General features: G+C 43.3%; 1 protein-coding gene across 1 annotated transcript in view; it reads right to left on the bottom strand.

Moving 5' to 3' along the window:
* Nucleotides 1-21330, bottom strand: part of CSNK1E (casein kinase 1 epsilon) — a 70543-nt gene that overhangs the window by 48118 nt on the left and 1095 nt on the right. The window lies entirely within an intron of this gene.

Below are 21330 nucleotides of genomic sequence, written 5' to 3'. Positions count from 1 at the left end.
CTTCTGTGAATAAACTAATGGCCAGAGCGTGCCAAGACGAACAGAGGCAAAGAGTTGCTAATAGAGACTGACAATAACGACGTACCTGGTCCCCGCTGACCGTGAGCGACAGGGTGCCCAGTCAGGACATCAGCGCGTGCACGCACCGATGGGAGAATTGGGACACCCGCTGCGAGGGATTTCCCTTTGTACCCGAGTCGAGTTGCTCGTTGTCCCTGTACGCTGACAGGGCGAAAGACTGTGCTCTGACCGGCTCGTCGTTTCCTGACACACCGATCGGACCATGAGGAATCGCTGTTAGGAGCCAAGACATCATCTTTTCCAGGACTACACCGGACCACGAGGAATCACCACTGCCGCCAGGATCCAGGACGCCATCTTTACCAGTACCATACCGGACCCCTTACGCGCCACTGCTTTGGCACCAACGTCCACATCCTGAACTGACCGCATTCTGAGGTCGTCTCACTGATAAGTTTGCTAATCATGAACTTCCTTCCCTATGCTTCACACCCGTTTCCCCTGGGTTACGTACCCTGTGTCCCTTTATACTGTTTTCTCCCTGCAAGGAGAAAACCTGTTATCAGTGTTCCCCATCTCCAGTCCTTAAAAGCCACTAACAGGTTATGTTTTCAGGATTTCCCTTAAAATTGCACAGGTGAGATCTGCTCTCCAGCACAGGCAATAATTCCACCACCTGGGCGATACTAAGAAAATCCTTAAATCCTGACCTGTTGGTGGCTCTTGAGGACTAGAGTTGGGGAACACTTAAATTAAACCCCACGTTAACCCTTGCTCTGCCTCCGACCCATTACTGCATCTTAGTACCTGCTCACAGTGCCTTGTATTTGATGAATCTAAAGCAGGGGTCCCCAACCACCGGTCCGCGGCCCAGGACCAGGCCGTTGGGGTTCTTTTGCCGGTCCGTGGAGCTGCCGCAGACCAGCAGTAAACACTGACAGTGTGCTCTGCGGCAGCTCAGAGCACACTGCAGATGCCTGCCCTGGCTGTTCATTATCACCGGGTGAGTCGCACATAGAGGCACGCAACGCTCATCACATGTGAACACGGCAACACTGTGTGGCTGCAGGCGGGAACACGCTGACATTGTTATGTGTCAGCGCTGTCTGTGGGCAGGGAACAAGCCCTCTGCTTTCCCGCCCGTGGCCATAGTAACACTCACTGCAGCCGTGGCCCGACTGAAGCAGCAGGGAATGAAGAGACGTATTTTTTTGTATCTGTGCATGTATCTGTGTGTGTGCGCGCATGTATGTGCGTAAATATATATATGTGTGCATGCAGTGTGATGCAGCAGCAAAAAAGGCAAATGCAATTCTAGGATGTATTAACAGAAGCATACAGTCTAGATCACGTGAAGTCATTATTTCCCTCTACTCCTCTTTGGTCAGACCTCATCTGGAATATTGTGTCCAGTTTTGGGCACCACATTTTAAAAAAGACATCAACAAACTGGAGCAAGTTCAGAAAAGAGCGACCAGAATGGTGACCGGTCTGCAAACCCTGTCTTATGAGGAAAGGTTGCAGGATTTGGGAATGTTTAGTTTGCAAAAGAGAAGACTGAGAGGAGACTTAATAGCTGTCTACAAATATCTAAAGGGCTGTCACATTGTAGAAGGATCAACTTTATTCTCATTTGCACAAGGAAAGACTAGAAGCAATGGGATGAAACTGAATGGGAGGAGACACAGATTAGATATTAGAAAAAACTTTTTGACAGTTAGAGTGATCAATGAGTGGAACAGGCTGAAGTGGTGAGTTCTCCTTCAATGGAAGTCTTCAAACAGAGGCTGGACAGACATCTGACTGGGATGATTTAGCGAATCCTGCTTTGAGCAGGGGGTTGGACCAGATGGCCCAGGAGGTCCCTTCCAACTCTACGATTCTATGATTCTATGATATATTTTACACACTGTATATATGCCCCCCCCCCCACCTTCACACCGCTGGACCATGGAAGAATGGACTTGCTGGAAGTCGGTCCCTGGTGCAAAAAAGGTTGGGGACCACTGATCTAAAGCACTACATTTCATCATGAAACATTTCAGGGTTTTTGTGGCCATTCTCCAATAACACCACATTAGGCCTGTTTCACACTTCAATTTTTTGACGTCAAAATCCGTCATTTTGCAAAAAAAAAAAAAAAGGATCCGCCATTCTTTTTTTGGCAGATCCGTTTTTTTCGCATTGCGGCGGATTTTGACGGTCATCCGTTGCATCCGTTTTTTAAACGGATCCGTCATAATTTTGGCGTCCGCTGCCTTGAGTGGACGGACAATGAAACGTGTGTGTGCGTCAAAAGAGCGGATAGCAACGGATCCGTTGGCAACCATTAATTGACGGAATCCGCCAACGGATCTGCCTTTTTATAATGAGCATGCCCAAAACAATTTCCTTTCATGAATTTTAACCCCAAATTCCATTCTGGCAGCAAAACTCTCTCTCATTTTCCAGAGTCATGTCACTTTAAGTTTCATGAAAAATCAGCTAAAAATGGATCCTTTGTCATCCGTTTGTGGCAAAACGGAAACGGATCCGTTTTTTCACACTCTGGCGGATTTTGACTGACGTCAAAAAACTGAAATGGGAAACAGGCCTTACTTGGCAATATTGTAGATTTGTAAAATGCCCAAACACATTTCAGCTATTTCTGCAGACAGAAAATTTTGAAGTCGAGTATCCAATTCAGAAGTCAAACCGCTTTTTTCCTTTGATATGCGCTAAATAAAAAAGATGCACTGCGCAATTTACATACAGCGCAGGACAAGTATAAAACACTGGGGTATGCAGGGACATGTCTGAGGATATAAAGGGGTCGCAGGATCCTCATTCTTATAAGCTTAAAGGTGATGGGCATAGTTTATTTGCGACAAAACAGGGGACAGGTTCCCTAAAGGCTATGTGCCCACGTATGCAGAAAATTTCTGCATGAAAACCGGACTCCATCCCAGAAAACCCACGTTTATGCTTTTTTTTCCCCTGCGTGTCCCCAGTCTCATAGAAAATAGCTAAAAATGCGGATTTTTCTGCAAAATTAATGAGCATGCTGCGTTTTTTACCGCGATGCGTTTTTTAGAGGAAAAAAAACGCATCAATATGCACAAAAAGTGAAAAATGCATTAAAATGAATAGGATGCTTCTTTTAAGCGATTTTTAAGCGTTATTGCCAGTAAAAACGCTTACGTGGGCACACAGCCTTAAGCGACTATATAGTACGCATATTTTTTCTTCCCTTAAAATATAATGGCCCATTTAAAGACATGAATAAAATGGAAACTGGTTTGAAGGAATTGGTCATTTCCAAACATCATTCAGTCTAATTAAACTGGGAAACACTGAATAATCGAACGAGACATATGTCAGGTGTGGTGATTTCACACGAATATAAATTATAAATATATATTATATAAAAAGAGCACAGCAGCACATGTACATGAATCTAGGCCATGTGAAAACACAGAAACACATTAAAACCATTCAATTTGGATAATAATCCTCAAAAATATTTTTCTCAAAATTTTTTTTTTTTACAACTTACAGTAAGATGAAAATGAAGGTTCTTAGTGCACAAATGGCCAATTCATGTAAGTCCATCAACCACAGCAAAGTGACCTCACTGATGGGTCCCTGCTCTACCGTACATAATCCACTTCTGGAGGCAGCTAGCATCCAGCAACTAAATAGAGAAAGAAAAAAAAAAAGTTCCTGGATGCTAGCTGCCTCCAGTCTGATCTTTCACCCCTCCCATTGACCTTGCAGGTGGCCACAATCAGCTCTACCTGCCCATAAATTGTAGGCTTAGCCCGGTAGTTACATGTTTGTCCAAAATTGTAGGCTGGTGACCCAGAAGTGGATTATGTATGGTAGAGCAGGGACCCATCAGGGGAGGTACATACATATATACACACTAAAATATATATATATATACACACACACACTAATCTGAACAGCCTAATTTAATATTTTTCCTGACCAAAACTATTGTTGTGTGAACATTGTCTACTCAGCAGCTCCGTGTGCTGAGAAAACCGATGATACTCTACGGGCAAAGAACGATCGTTCTGTGCGTATTTAGCAATTGTCAGTCTGGATCCTAAACCAGGAAATGGCCGACTGGCAAATGGCCTCTCTTCTAACAGCCATATAAAGCTGCCATTATTATCCTCATGTGCACATAAACGGATTTTAATAATCAGTAATTAAATTGTATGCATTGGTCATGTTTATGTCACTATAAGCAATGGGATTTTAAGCATAGGTCCCATTGATGAAGGACGTGATACACGAGCTTGTGTGAGGACCACCATGGGACCCCTTCACCTGGTGCACACACAGGAGCCAGTAGCACAGACAAGGCCGTCGTAACAGACCAAACCCAGACACTTCTGGTTCCTTGTCTGCTCCGATCAGTCACTACTGAAGAGGTTGACCTGCCATGTAACAGATTCATATAAGGACGCTGACACCGTGAATTCAGCAGATCTGTGGAACACACATTTATGGTCTCCATGATGGCAGGTTAGATTTGCATGCGGAGATTAGGCACCGACAGTCCCTCCATTGCGGCACATCAAGCCTTTTGCTTTCCAAGTCATCATTTGTGAGGGTGAAAGTAGAAAACGTGGTGCGGTGGCTTAGGAGGCTTTGTTCCACACACGGCTTAGGCCTTCAGCCCTGGTGAACACAGCAGGGCCGATACCAGCTTTTACTGCTGTCATTTTTCATTATTTCTGGCACACCAATTAGCATTTCTTATACCACATACAGTACGTCCCTGCCTGAAAGACACTTCATAAAAAGGAGTGAAGAAATAAAGCGCACAGTTGAGCAACAGGAAACTCCTCCGCTCTGGCTGGGCCTTCCCTACGAGTGACTAGATATTACATATATTTTTTTTCTCACAGTAAAACACGTGCTCGAATTACTAAAATCATATTTAGGACAGGAGGCAAAAGCCAAGGCCTCAGGATCTGCTCTCGAGGCCCTCTGTATTGGTCTCCGACAGGATGGCGCACAGTTCCCACAATACGTTTCTTTACGAATCATAAAGCTATACTCACTGTCTTGTCTTTTAAAATAAAAAATTGGAAGTTCAAGGGCAACACTGCTTAGTCATCAAGGGGTTTGTGGCCTTTTCCTAACATTTCTTGTTTTTTTACCCTTTCTGAACAAATCTGAACAGCTGAGCAGCTTTAATACATATAGGATATCCAGATATTTTTTTCATTATTTTGGAGTTAGTGGTATATCATGTAATTTAAAGGGAATCTGTCACCACTTTTTTTATACCAAATCTGAGCACAAAATTATGTAGAGACAGAGACCCTGATTCCATCAATATGTTATTTGCTGTGGTGCTTGCTTTAGTTTTGACAATCTCTTGATAATAAAAGTGATCACTAGAGGACTAGAAAACCTACTACTCCATATTCAAGAGCTCTGTATAACCCCATGCCCAATTGGCAGCTTTCTGCCTATGCACAGTGTACACAGAAAGCTTCCAATCAGTGGTGTGGATGGGGTTTTACAGAGCTGAGCATTTAGAGAACTGCTAGAACTGCAATATGTTAAACAGTGATTTTTATTAAAACTACAACAAGCAGCCTGGTAAGTGACATCACTGGAATAAGGACCTCTGCCCCTACATCATGGTGCTCTCAGAAGGTGTAGCAAAAAAATCTGGTGACAGATAAGTTTTAATATTTTAAATGATTGTAATTTAATGTTGTAAATCTTATATCAGTAGTTGGAAGGCATGTTATAAGGGTGAACATAGAAAATCCATTGGACAGTACCAGCATTTTACTCATCCATACACTGCAGAGTGAATATACAGTCAAAACTGGCACTGTGGACATGAAATCCCCAGCATGACAATACATTCTGCGGATTTTCACCACTGCAAAATTTAAAAAATTCAAATATTTGGAAGAAATTTTGTTACTGTAGAATTTTTATACAGCAGGAGAGGTCCATGTAGGCAAACCCTAGAAGTGATCAGAGAATTTTATTTTTTTCTACATGGAAGTATAAAAAAAAAAAAAAAAAAAAAAAGTGATTAGCATCACTCAACACTGAAATTGAAAAATCAAAAAGGAAAAGTAGTGGAATTATGGAAATCACAGCCTTGGTAAATATGTTAATATGAAAATAATTTCTAGGCATTCCGTAATTTGCAGAAAATCTTGAGTTATTCATTATCAAGTATGAGCACCACATGCAGAAATCCCCGCACTTACATGCCTTGGCTGCGATCAATGAGGTTACTAATGGTTGGCTGAGGAATGTTCTGCCGCACTGAATGCACTGCCTTTGAAAGTGTTGACCAATGACGTCAAAGGCCTGTTTCACACATCCGTTTGTCACCATCAGTCAAAATACGTCGATTTGCAAAAAAAAACAAAAAAAAACCGGATCTGCCATTTTTCTTAGCGGATACGTTTTTTTCCCCCACTGACTTTCATTATCAGCGGATTTAGACCGATGATCGTCCGTTGCATCCGTATTTGTGCGGATCCGCCAAAATTTTGGCGTCCGCTGAGATCACCGAACGGACAATGCAACTTTTTTTGGTGTCCGGATCCGCATTTTTGACACTTGCTATATGTTTAACCCTGAATCTAGTCTCGCTGCTCTCTCTCTCTCTCTGGCGATACCTGGGGATTCCCGCGATACGCAGGCCTCTTCATCCCGCTATACCTGGGGATTCCCGCGATACGCCGACCTCTTCATCCCGCAATTCCTGGGGATTCCCGCGATACGCAGGCCTCTTCATCCCGCTATACCTGGGGATTCCCGCGATACGCAGGCCTCTTCATCCCGCTATACCTGGGGATTCCCGCGATACGCAGGCCTCTTCATCCCGCTATACCTGGGGATTCCCGCGATACGCCGGCGGTATTTTTTTTCCTGCGCGGTTCCTTTAACTTTCCCACATCGGTGGATGCCGGCGCACCAACGGTCCGGTGGACCCCGATGGTGTTTCCACAGCTACAGATCCGTTCCCCGCCTTTTTGGCGGCTGCCAACGGCCGAGAAAAACGTAAGTGTGAAACAGGCCTAAGATGTGCTCGATCGAAGACAAGTGTCTGGAGATGCTGCAGGCCATGGTAACGCGTTTGGGCCACCCTGGCTGCTCACAGTAGCATAAGCAACATGTGTTAAAAATGGCTCCCAAGACACTTTGGAGTAATGACCGTACCACTGGTTACACAACTGACCCATTCTGTACTGCAAGTGACATTGAACATCACATACCAAACCCAATGCATCAAAATAGTGTTGATAAAACCCATCAGAAGGCATCTGCACAACATTGAGCTACAAACCGGACATCCAGCTGTAGGTATCCCACTGACCTCTTAGACCATCTTGATGAAAAGCAAAATGGCAATGGAGGTCTGTCCACTTCAGTGAAGATTCCCATTTTTGTTTTAGATGCAATGATAGCTGGAGATTAGTCAGGAAACCATGTTGGCAAGGCCATGAAGCCACCTTCATGAAGGGAAAAATATACCTGTCCTTCTCCCGGAATTATGGTGTGGGGTTTCATCATGTGCAGCAATAGAACCCCTCTAGTCTTCATTCCCGATAAACAGCTTGGCGATACACTGGAGAATTGGTCGCACTACTGGTTCCACAACAAAATCAAAGTGTTGCAGGAGCCATTTTTTCAACACGACAAAGCAAGGCCACATGGTGCTTTTGCTATGTACTACTGTGACCCGCAGCATCTCTGGATTTGTCTCCCATTGACCACACCTGGGATGTCATTGGTCGACAACTGCAATGGGATTTTGATGATTTTTGCACTCAAGTGCATTCGTCGCGGCAGAATACTCCTCAGACAACCATTAATAACCTCACTTATCGCATACAAGGTGTGTACGTGCGAGGATTTCTACACGTGGAGTTTACTCGATTCTGAATTCAGTGAGGAGTTATGAAAGTTTTGTTTCCCTTTTTTATCATTTGCATAGTATCATGTCCATCCATCTTGTGATTTCCATATATCTAGGACTTTTCCTTTTTGGTGTTGCAATTTCAAATTTGAGAAGAGTAATTATGGACACACAGACTTATAGAAGCCAATAAGACAACAAAAGGCATAAAAGAGACCCGTGCAGCCATAATTAACAGAAGAGACACTAAAGAAAGACAAATGGCAAAAGGTAAGCAGCATGCAGGCATCAGTAAGGCCACGTGCACACGTTGAATAATTGGTGAGTTTTTTACCTCAGTATTTGTAAGCTAAAACCAGGAGAGGAACAATCGGAGGAAAAGCATAATAGAAACACGTCACCACTTCTGTATTTTGTGAGCCCCATCGGGGACAGTGATGATAATGTGTGCAAACTGTAAAGCGCTGCGGAATATGTTTGCGCTATATAATAATTATTATTTATTATTATTAACCCACTCCTGGTTTTGGCTTACAAATACTGAGGTAAAAAACTGACCAAATAGTAACAAAAACCTGAGGGCATTAAGGCCACGTTCACATGTTCAGTATTTGGTGAGGTTTTTTGAATTCAGTATTTGTAAGCCAATGCAGATGTGGTGACGTGATTCTATTATATTTTCCATTGATTGTAAGCCAAAACCAGGAATGCGAACAAATACTGAGGTAAAAAAAACGCAAAAACTCACCGTGTGCACGTGGCCTACGACTAAAGACAGCCATTCAAGCAAAGAACTTTATTACCAAAAGATATGTACAGAGATAGAAAGCGAAAATCTGAGGAGCAACACCAGGAATGCATACGACGAAAGTTTCAACCAAGAGTAGAATAGTTGAAAGATGACAACGGGAACAAACTAATTGAGCCAAAACAGATCATGGAAAGGATACACCGAGCACTTCTACAAGAATGACTCCGTGATACTGAAAGAAACAGACCGGAAACGATACAGAGCCGATCATAAACTACGAAGTCTTTGCTGCGATAAAGCTTCTGTCAAAAAACAAAGCGCCTGGATGTGACAATATTCCAATAACGCTAATAAAGTCTTCTGAAGCAGCGGTTGATGTCATCACATACTCGTCTCAACAGATATGGACAACAGGTAAATGGCCCAATGACTGGAAAAAAATGGGAGTTTAATCCTATTCCAAGGAAGAGAGATGCTAACGACTGTGGAAACTATCAGACTATGGCGCTCACACATCATGCAAACAAATTACTACTGAAGATTCGACCAAGATCCTTACTTTGACAAAGAGCTGCCAGAGGGACAAGCAGTATTCAGAAAAGACAGAGGCACAAGAGATATGATGGCTAACATTAGATGGGTAATGGAAAAGGCCAAAGATTACAACAAGGAGACCTATTTTTGTTTCATCAAGTACAGCAAAACCTTAGACCGATGATCACCAAAAACTTTGAAATACCATGAAGTATATGGATGTTTCTGAACCATCTGTTCAGCCTCATTAGAAACATTTACATCGACCAGGAAGCGACAGTCTAAATGAAACATGGCTATACGGCATGGTTCATAGTAGAGCGAGGCGTCAGACAATGCATCCTGTATCCTGTTGTCATCATTTCTCTTCAGTTTATATGCAGAAGCTATTTTCAGGAAGCTTGGACTTGCCATAAAAGAAGGAATCAATTTTAAATACGCAGACAATACAACACTGATAGCAACAATACTAGATGGAATGAAGGACTTATTAAGGAGTGTCAAGATGGAAAACTCAAACATGGAACTACTACTCAATACAAAGAAGATAAAGATATTGACTGCCAGGTACAATCAGATCTGATCTGAGATGGACGGCGATGGACTGCAAGTTGTAAAGGATTTCAATTTACTCGAATTGGTAAAGCCCCCGTTACACATAACGATGTCCCAGCGATCCCACCAACGATCCGACATGATGGGATCGCTGGGACATCGTTAGGCTGATCGCTGTGAGCTGTCACAAGACAGCCCCAGCGATCAGGATCAGCGACGCTGGACGCTGGTTTCTAATGTAAACGTTGGGTATCCAGGAGCCGCGGCTCCTGGATACCCGCTGTTTACCCTGGAAACCGGCGTACACGCTGGTTTCCAAGGTAAACATCGGGTATCTAAGAGCCGCGTGACTCCTGGATACCCGCTGTTTACCTTGGAAACCAGCGTGTACGCCAGTTTCCAAGGTAAACAGCCAGCGGGTATCCAGGAGCCGCGGCTCCTGGATACACAATGTTTACATTAGAAACCAGCGTCCCTGATCGCTGGTCTCTCGCTGCCACACGCAGCGATGCGTGCTGGCCAGTGGGAGACCAGCGATCGAAAAACGGCCCTGGCCGATGCTGCACGATCAGCGATAACCGGCAGGGGGACCGGTCGCTGATCCCCGTCAAACACAGCGATCTCGCTGGCGAGATCGCTGTGTGTGATGGGGCCTTTACTCAAGATGCAGCGACAACACCAGAAGTCAATAGGGGAATACTTTTCGGATTATAAGACGCTCCGGATTATAAGACTCACCTCAAATTTTGGGGTAAAAATAGGAAAAAATATTTTTTTTTTAATAAAATGGTGGTGCTTCTTATAATCCATGCGTCTTATTGCTTACCGGGGGTGGTGGCTGTGGTGAAGTGGGGTACCAGGGTCGTTGCTGGAGGAGGCAGGAGTGGGGTGATTCTGCAGGCTGGGATGAGGGGGGTGTCCGGTGCTGCAGGTGCCCGGGTCTCTGCCGACATTTTGCGAAAGGCCAGAGCCCCCCGCAATTCTGTGGTTTCCTGTGCGGTGGACTCCGGTGAAAATGGCCTCCTGGGGGCGTCACATGCGCAGATGTAGATCTCAGCATCAAGATCTCGGGAGATGAGATTTCGCTGAAATCTCATCTCCTGAGATCTCCATTTGCGCATGCGCCGTCCCCCAGTGGCCATTTTCCCCCCCAGAGTCCACCGCACAGGAAACCACGGAACTGCGGGGGGCTCTGACCTTTCACGAAATGCTGGCACAGCCCCCTCGCAGCACCGCTGGGGACCCCTCATTCCAGCCTGCACTAACAGTATCGGTAAAGTATATACGCATTATAAGATGCACCCCCATTTCCCCCAAAAAATTTTGGGGAAAAAAGTGCGTTTTATAGTGCGTAAAATATGGTAGCTATGAGAAAATCAACACTTAAGTCACTGGACAAGGTCTACAAATCAAGGAACAACGCACTGTTAACGAAATCAGAGATTGTACATAGTCTAGTCTTTTCTGTAGTAACATATGGATGTGAGACCTAAGGGCCTGTCACACTAAGCGATATCGCTAGCAATATCGCTATAACGTCACCGATTTTGTGACGTTATAGCGATATTGCTAGCGATATCGCCATATCTGATAACACCTCCGACCAGCTCCCCCGTTGCTCATCGCTGATCGCGCAAGAACGTCCTGGGCCGTTTCTCGTCGTCAGCTTCCTGTGGCGCCGACGAGCGACTCGTGGACGCGGGTGGAGGACGTCAGGATCGCCTCGTCTGACAGGTAAGTAGCGACCGCTGCTATGTTGCTGGTGAGATCTGCCTGTGTGGCAGCTCACTAGCGACCACTTAGTGATGCACCAGCGATCCTGACCGCGTCATATAGCTGGTGCATCGCTAAGTGTGACAGTACCTCTAGACGATAAAAAAAAAGACAAGACAAAAGAAGAACTGACACCTTCGAAATGTAGTGGAGAAGAATGTGATCAGTAACATGGATAGCAAAAAGAACAAAAACAATCTTGGGATAAATCAAGCCAGATTTGTCACTTGAAGCAATGATCACCAAGATACGACTTGCCTACTTTGGACACATCATAAGAAGAGTGCAATCACCCAATCACTGGAGAAGGACATCAAGGTCTGAAGAATAAAAGGAACAAGGCAAAGAGGAAGACCAGCAACTCAATGGCTTGATAAAATCAAGATAATGCTCCAGCCGAAGGCCATTGAATAAACAAGTAATTTGACAGAGATCAACAAAAGTTCGAAATGGAAAGTTAACAGTGTATGAGCCAAAGAACCGATTGCAAGGGGGGGGAAATAAGAAAAAAAAAAAATCTGACATAGGTCTACAACATTACTAAGAAAGAGGAGGAACACAAAACATTTCACCTACGGCAACTTGGTGAAACCACCATGTGCCTGGCAACCGATACACAGGTCACAACAAAGCCCAGTTCTTGACTGGTCAGGCAGGTTAGCAATAGCTGCAATTGTCATCACATACAAATACAATGACTTATCTGAAGTAACCATCACAGTAAATAGAAACAACAAAATGAGAAACAGGGTAAGAAAAGATAAAACAGCAATTAGCTCATATCTATTCATTTATAAGAGCAGGAAAAAGCACAGCACCCCCTGTCAATTACTGGAACCTAATAGTATTATCTTGGCGGTTGAGAAACAAGCAAAGAAAAAAGGAGCTACATTAAGCTAAACAGAATTGCTGCAACAAAAGCAGCATATACTAATACATGCGCTCCACATCTCCCAAAGTCAGAACATTTTAAAAACATTATATGGATAGATATTAACCCCTATCAGGAAAAAAAAAATAGGATGGCAGAAAAGCACATTTCCAGTTGTCCAAGTAGGTGCAATCATCTTCAAGAACACCGGGACCTGTGAAGCAGAACTACAGCGAGCAGCGTATGCATATGGCACAATGCACCAAAACTGAACCACAGCGCTCGTGACCTTGAAAATTAAAATCTGACTGCCTCCTTCTTTGTGGTTATACTGAAATTTCCTGAACAAGGACAGCCAAGAAAACCTTAAGGCCAAGTTCACACTAGGCGTATTTTGTGTTTTTTTTGTTAAAGCAACATTATCAGCTGCATTTTATAGTACCAGCTAGGTATATGATATTTCAGAAAATTTTTTTTTTTTTGTCCTCAGTATTTTGTGCTTCATGGATTTTTGCACAATAGAGCATGTCACGCGCATTTTCTTCAGCATTTTTCACCCATTGACATGAATGGGTGGTGAACAAACGCTGAAAACCTGCAGCAAAAACGCACGTGTCAAATTTTGCGGCTTTTTTGTGCCCAAATCTGATTTTGTAGAATAGGCCTTTTTTTGCACTAAACTTTATCAGCATGCCCAAGAAACAAATCTAGCATTCCAAGAACACAGCAAAAAAACACAAGAAAAAAAACAAGCAAAACCTGCTTTTTTCTGCAGATTCTATCTTGCCAACAGATGAGGTTTTGCTGCTGAAAGGAAAAAAAAAAAAACGCCTAGTGTGAACTTACCCTTAGAAATAGGATTTTAACTGAAGACAACTTATACTTTTTGCATTCAGGTTATGACAAGCATTTGACACTAGCACAAGCTTTAAAAGGTTGATGTTATACACTTTTGCAATATAGTTTTTCATGTGTGTTTTAGAGCAGAAGCAGATTTAAAAGAAAGGGGGAATAAGAATTAAAAACTTATATACCGTACTTATTTGCTGTTGGATTTGGTTTAAAAAGAAAAAAAGTTGCATAGAAAAACGCAGTTATGTTTTATAAGAAAAGACTGAAACGGCACAAAGTACACGCACGCGACGACTTTTTCAAGCAGATTCCGAAGAGGAAACTGCCTAAAATACCTATTGGATAAAACACTCAAAACAATGAACAATGTCTATGTTAATACGACCTGCTCTGCATATGTTTAGTCTTTTGAACGGATTCAGCTTTCTAAAGACACCAAGGTTAAAAAAAAACAAAAAAACCCCAAAAAACTGTCCATTCTTCTGGAGTTTTTCCGCTGCTAAGATGCTCTGTGCCCTACAATAGGGGCAATGGAAAAGGTGAAAAGACACCGGGATGTCTTTTTGGAGTGTTTTTCTATCGCTTTTCCTGGGGGGGGGGGGGGGGGGGGGGCAGAAAGCTAGCCATTTCTTCAGTATTCAATGGCATTGGGGGGGAAAAAAAAAAAAAATCAAGACACCAGAGGCCAAAAACCATTGAAGGAAAAAAATTGCTCAGGAAAATTAAAAAAAAAATAAATCCTTAAACGTAGTCTGCTACTTAGTAGTTAGTCAAAGTCAATTATTAGCGCTACAAAAAGAGTTGGGGCTTACTGTGTTGCAGATCATCAATTTGTAATGGTGCACACAAAATTTGACAAAGCTATTGGCTGCTGATAGTGTCCAGCATGAGCCAGATCCACCCCTGAAGGAAGACACGAGCAGAGTGTCCATGCGTGCTGAAGCAGAGTTGTGTTACTACTTTTTTTTTTTTTTTTTTTTTTTTTTTTTTTTTTAACATCAGCACCAAAATAATGCAATACCAATCTACTAGGATTATTGTTGTTTTTCTTTGTTTTTTTTTGTATTTTATCCATTTTGTGATGCATATTTCGTGATTTGATGCCCCAATTTTTTTAATTCGTGCCAAAAAAAAAAAAAAAAAATACAGCGACAAAAAATGAAAACAAAAAAAAAAAAAAAAATCAACATTTATGCTACATGACTTTAAAAAAAAGAATAGCTTGAAGACCGATGCTTGCCTTTTAGTGGATAGGACTGTCTGTGCCACAGGCTGCGGAAGAAATGCACAGCAATTTTCTGACTCTTGTATAAAAAGTTCTATCAACCAGAAGAACAAGCGTGAACAGCAGATCCAACGACAGTAGTATTATAATTGAAAAGACAGACACAAAAATGGTCACAAGCAATAGCCCATATTCCCATCATACATTAATGACATTTAAAGGGGTTATCCAAGACTATTTTTCTTCTTCTGGGTCTAGTAACTAGCAGGAAGGCAGTTCCCAACACCGATCACAGTCAGCCAAGAGCCATCACAGACCGCCCCTGTCAGCGACTCCGCGAGTTCCACTGACGTCACGTCCACAGAGAAGCTGCTTCTCTTCCCCTTTACACATGGAGCGTGACAGCAGATGTCATGCCGATTGACAGCCAGCTCCCCGATGCCTGCGGAAAGCCGGTTGTCAATCAGCATGACGTCGCCAGTGACGTCTCGTCAACAGAGCGAAGCAGAAGAGGAACAGCTGCTCCGAGGGCATGAAGCAGCAGTCCGTGACTCTTCTGAATTGGCGTTGGGCAGAACAGGCCAGTAGTTATTTATTAACTACCTGCTTGTAAGTTCCTAGTAAAAAAAATAAAATATTCACAGATAACCAGTTTTATTGGAAATTCATACCAAGATCCTTACTTCTCTCTCCCCAGTGGTAAAGCATGTAAACTTGGCCAAAAATTGAAGTGCAAAGGAAGTTTCAAAACTTCTACAAGTCAGACAAGTTTGGCCATTTCTTAGAGTAAACTTACCATTTCAGACTGCCTTGCCAACTGTTTGGACATACATATGCAACAAGGCTATGGTGCTTTTAAATGTGCCAGTTTCAGCCCATCATTGTATCTTATGAAGGTCCAATCAACAATATACAGGTCACTCATTCACCAGCCTGTCTACACAAGCTGATAAGTGACGGTGACAGAACGATCACTACAAATTGTACTATCCCCATAAGCATCATGTAATCAGCAGGTGGGTGATTGGCAGACTTTTTTTATACAAGTGTATAATAGGAAAGGAGCATTCCTACAAATGTTCACCGATTCTCTACTCTTCTAAATGAACCAGTGTCACACAAATGATTGGACATTCCAACTCGACATGCCCGATCCTGCCGTCAGGAGGCTCCTAATCACACATTAGATGGACAGCCAATCTCGCCAAAATTGGCGGCTTTGGATGAATTTAACGTGTATGGGGCCTTGAGAAAACCGTACTCACAAAATTAGCAACTTATTGAAACACTCAGCAGAAAACTATATATATTCTGAATATTTGAAGTAAACATGTCAAAATGACATTCTAAGCCTGGATTATCGCTTTCACACAAATTACAGTTTTTCAGAAGTGCAACCCACTGCAGACAATCCCAAAAGAGGGAAAAAAATAATTATTAGGGTGTGTGCACACGCTGCGGATTCTGCTGCAGCAGTGTACAGTACCATAATATCCTATGGGAAATGAAAACCGAAGACTGCAGATTTTTCCGCGCAGATTTGCTGCGGTTTCTAATCTGCAGAAAGAATTGACATGTCAATTCTTTCTGCGGATTCTGCTGCGATTTGCCATCTCCTCCATTGTGGAGGTGATAAACCGCAGGCTAATCCGCAGATAAACTGTAGGTCTTTTGACCTGCGGATTTTGCTAAATCCGCACGGATTGATCCGCAGCAGAATCCGCAGCGTGTGCACACAGCCTTAAGGCCCCGTCTCACTAAGCGACTTACCAGCGATCCCGACACCGATATCAAGGTGTCAGGATCGCTAGTAAGTCGCTATGTGATCGCTGGTGAGCTGTCACACAGACAGCTTCACCAGCGATCAGCACAGCGATGCCGAGCGCCCGGCATCGCTGGCTATCGCTGTAGAAAATAGAATAAAAATAAAAAATATAGTTATTCTCACCTTCCGACGTCCCGTTCAGCCATCCCGCCTCTCTCCACGCTCCGGTCCCAGTGATCCTTTGCGAGAATGACCGCGAGATGTCACGGTCTCGAGGGATAACAAAGTCTCGCGGTCATTCGTGCAAAGGATCACTGGGACCGGAGCGTGGAGAGAGGCGGGATGGCTGAACGCGACGTCGGAAGGTGAGAATAACTATATATTTTTTTTTTTTTTATTATTTTTTTACACCTGATCGCTGGTCTCCCGCCTGTCACACACAGCGATGCGTGCTGGCCAGCGGGAGACCAGCGACCAAAGAAATGTCCAGAGATTTCTTGCAGCGATCAGCGATACCGGCAGGGGGGCCGCTCGCTGATCGCTGTCACACACAGCAATCTCGCTGGTGAGATCGCTGTTACGTCACTAAAGTTGTGACTCAGCAGCGATCTCGCTACCGAGATTGCTTAGTGAGACGGGGCCTTTACTGTCTTCTACCCAACACTTCTCCATCAACCTGACAAGTCAGCTCAGGTTTTATTTTAGTGTATCAGATGGGGGTGGTTTATATGCGGCAATACATCAAGGTTTTATGTTCTTGAAAAGATATTGACTTTGTCATAATATCATGTAACCACAACAGATAAACAATACACGTGAGGAATTGCAATGGGAAATTAAGGTCTTAGGCCACATTCACACACAAAATACTGACCAAATAAAAAATACATATCCATCTCTTTTAGAAATCCAGGTTTCCGTTTTTGAGGAATCACCCAATTTTGTATGCAAATGAGCCACAGGTGCAGCGGCAGCTGGCGCTGCACTCACAGCTCTCCTGTCTTTCTTGCTTTTTCTCCCACCGCTGCCTGCCTCTTTTTCGGTGTTGTTATTCCCTGGGGTTGTGCATGCACAGTAAGGGTATGTGCACACATTGCAGATTGGCCTGCGGAATTTTCTGCAGAGAAAATGCAGGGCAAAACGCTTGCGGATTTCAGCACGGTGTTGTTACTGGGGAGAGAATATGTGTGCCAGACTAAAAAATTCTGCTGCGGATCCGCAAAAAGAATTGACATGCTGCGGAAAAAACACACTGCAAATCTGTGCAGATTTTTCCGCATGTGCATAGCCATTCTTAATTTACCATTGACTAACATTGGCTGTCCACTAGACTGCGGATTTGATGCAATTCCGGATCAAAATCCGCAACGTGTGCACATAGCCGAAGTTTTTATCATCAGGACCTTATTGCGTATGCATCACCCTGGGAAATGACGGCGCTTGCGCTAGATCTCTGGACGAAAGTGACTTGTCCGTCCAGTACTAACAGGAGGTGGGCAACGGTTGACCAATTGGGAATATAGATTGATTTCTCTACAATGGAAACACAGATTTCTAACATTATAGCAACTTTACATAGATGAGTTTGCAGTATAAAAACCTTTCCTTTAAAGAGACTGTCAGCACAGAGAGACTGTTCAAACCAAGCACAGGTGGCTGGTGCACCCTTGGCGTAGCCAAACATATGGTAAGTACACCTTCTCACCCACTTGTTTTCCCTCCATCTACCCCGTTCTCAGAGTGAGTTTTGTGCCTTAGGCCGGGGTCGCACTAGAGAGGAATACGGACAAGTGAGAGGCGTTAAAAACACGCATTACACACGGACAAATGATTCTCTATGGGGTAGCTCCCATCAGCCGTATATTTCTCGTCCGTATTCTACGGTCCATGCCAATCGCAGCATACTGTCCGTAGTACGCCAATGCAAGACTATGGGTGCGCTAAAAATACGCATTACACACGGACCACACACGTGACTTGCGAGAAATACGCACCCAGTGTCCTTTACAAAAGCCGGCAATTCAGTGCACTATGCAGTAAACTCACACTGACAGGTTTAATAAAGAAACCAAAGAATAGTGTGTGTATATATACACACACATATATATATATATATATATTTCACAGAGTTCTTCATAGCAGAATAGCCGCTAATTCAATTGCCGGCTTTTGAGAAATCATTCCCCAACCCGACATGAAATGACACATGGTTTACATATAGTAAACCATTTCATGTTTTGTATGTCTTTCATTAGTAATTAGATGAGGGTTGATGTGTAAAATTTTGGAGGTGTAGGTGTTAATTTAAGGGGTTACGGTAATTTGTTGTAAAAAAATGTGTGGGCTCCCGCGGTAATTTGTCAGTGTGTGGGAACCCACACTTTTTTACAACGAATTAACCCCTTAAATTAACCCCTACACCTCCCAAATTTTACACATCAACCCTCATCTAATTACTAATGAAAGACATACAAAACATGAAATGGTTTACTATATGTAAACCATGTGTCATTTCATGTCGGGTTGGGGAATGATTTCACAAAAGCCAGCAATTGAATTAGCGGCTATTCTGCTATGAAGAACTCTGTGAAATATATATATATATATATATATATATATATATATAAGTCTCAATGACATGTGTATATATATATATATATATATATATATATATATATATATATATATATATATATATATATATTATGTGTCTATATCCATTCTTTCGTGTTATACGGATGCTTACATGCGCAAAATATGCGACCACACCTTGCTTACGGATGACATACAGAGCACTATTTTGCGTCGGTTATGGTGACCCCGGCCTTAGTATCTGTAATGCTTTGTTCAGACACGCCTTGTTGTCCAGCTCCGTGTGCTCATCCACATAGCGGACAGGTGCGGGAGCTGCGCACCATTTACACACCTGAATCTTGTCTGTAAATCAGAACAGACTAGTGCATGGGACATTCTTTCCTACAAGGACCACAATAGACTCCAGGCTAACATTACTCCTTGCGCAGTCCATTGTGCATATGGACTGAATATATGCTTGTGTGAACTGAGCCTAATAGAGCAAGGCTGCTTCCATATTGTACTGCTGGAGTAGCAGCACAGCTCAGGCTGCCATAAAATGACGTTCTGGAACTTCCCTGTTTTATTATGTGATCGATCCGGCTCATTAGGGGCAGTGATTTCAGACACAGAGGTAAATTAGGGACATGCTGGTAAGAGTGTAATAAACAGCAAGGACAACCAAGCCTGGCAACCGAAAAAGTAAGAATCTTCATTCACACGACCCAGGGTCCTTGAGATCAGAAATATAGTATACTGCGAAACCTTGACAAACTTGTCTGCGCTTAGATTTTCATATTGATTGAAAAGGAATCTCCAGTGAAAGGTTTCATTGTATTTGTGCATCAAAGACTCAGGACTGATACTTAGCAACCCAGGCCATGACATGTGGACATCCAAATGGCTATGCTTTCCATTTAAAGGGCTAGGATCCCATAGCAATTACTACTATAGTGCAGCAAAGTGTACGTCACTGCGGCCTCTCAGCACTGGAGCATGAATAGTTGTATCCATTGGTTTTGATTCAATAGAGATATTGAGGGGTGGGGGGCAGGATTCAGATCTAACAGTGGACCACATTCATTCACCTTTATACATCTTGTGTAGTGACGAGCGAATGTGCTAACAGTGTCTTCGGTGTGCTCGAAAAATATTTTCGAGTCCCCGCGGCTGTATGTCTCAAAGCTGTTCGATAGGCAATCCCCTGCATGTGTTGAGGCTAACAAACAGGCATTGCTGCATGTGTTGCATCTATCTAACAGCCGCGAGACCTGCAGCCGCGGGGACTCAAACATTTTTTGAGCACGCTGAAGATACTGAGCATGCTCAGATAACACCTTTTCAGAACACATTCGCTCAACACAGGACGGTGGGGCAGAGGTGGTTGACCAAGCCATGTACCAAAATGTCCAAAAAGGAGCACATACCTTCTTGATAGGTGCGGTCATAACTTGTATGCTAAAAACCAGGAGTGTAATAATATAAATAAGCAGGTAACAAGGAAAAAAAACTCTATAAATAAATATTTACACACACCTGTCAACTGTGTGTACACTGGCCAATAAACAGAATACAGAAGCTGATCCTTTACACAAACGAAATGCTGACAGTGACTTCACATAATGGTAATAGAACTGCACGTGTCGTTTTGCTATGTGAATTGGACACAGAACTGAAATTAAAGGAATCTTAAAATTGGTGGATGGTAAATCACGGCGAAGAAGAATGTAGATCCTGCACGAGGCACGATTTATAGGATACAACCAGAAGTGGTAAAAATTATGTATTGTGGCTTTCATGTAATTAAAAATAATTAAAATACCATCCGATGTGTGTTATATATATATATATATACACACACACACACACACACGTCACTCTGTCCGAAGCCTTTATAGACTGCGCAAGTGTGACGCGCCTGCGCAGTCTGGACCCCACAGAGTTACGCGTCCGGGGGATGAGGATTGTGGCCCAGGAGATCGCGGTATGCGTAAGCATTGATCGCATACTGCGATCTCCGGCACAACTCATCTCTCTGGTATTGCTGTGGGGTCTATTCGGGCCGGAGGCAGGGACATGAATCCTCTGTCGGAAATGGCGCATGCGTATAGCGCACTTCAGGCGCCATTTTGTTGGTGGGCAGAAATTATTGAAATAAGGCTGTGATGTCAGGAGAAGGGAGGGTTGTGGCGCCGGAATCGGTGCATGCGCAGTGTATATTATATATAATCACAGATAATAACAGGAAGCAATACATCACCCTGGTCACAGAACACATTAATATAATCGTAGGGTGGGCAACACTGATTGAATAGTCCAGGTCAGGATCCTGAGCTCAGTGCATTGTATGGAGGACTCAGTATCTGTTTACAAGCAGTTTCTCATAGCAAGGAACACTACTTCCTCATTCGCAGGACTATAGAAATTTTGGAAACGTCTCGTATGCAAAAATTTAATAAATCCAACAAAGAGCAAAACATAGAGGTCCTCACACCCATAGCAAACACGATCC

This window comes from Dendrobates tinctorius, unplaced genomic scaffold (genome assembly GCF_039654945.1).
Source record: "Dendrobates tinctorius isolate UK_male_01 unplaced genomic scaffold, ASM3965494v1 ptg000159l, whole genome shotgun sequence".
Taxonomy (NCBI): domain Eukaryota; kingdom Metazoa; phylum Chordata; class Amphibia; order Anura; family Dendrobatidae; genus Dendrobates; species Dendrobates tinctorius.
This window is presented reverse-complemented; position numbering and strand designations above follow the sequence as displayed.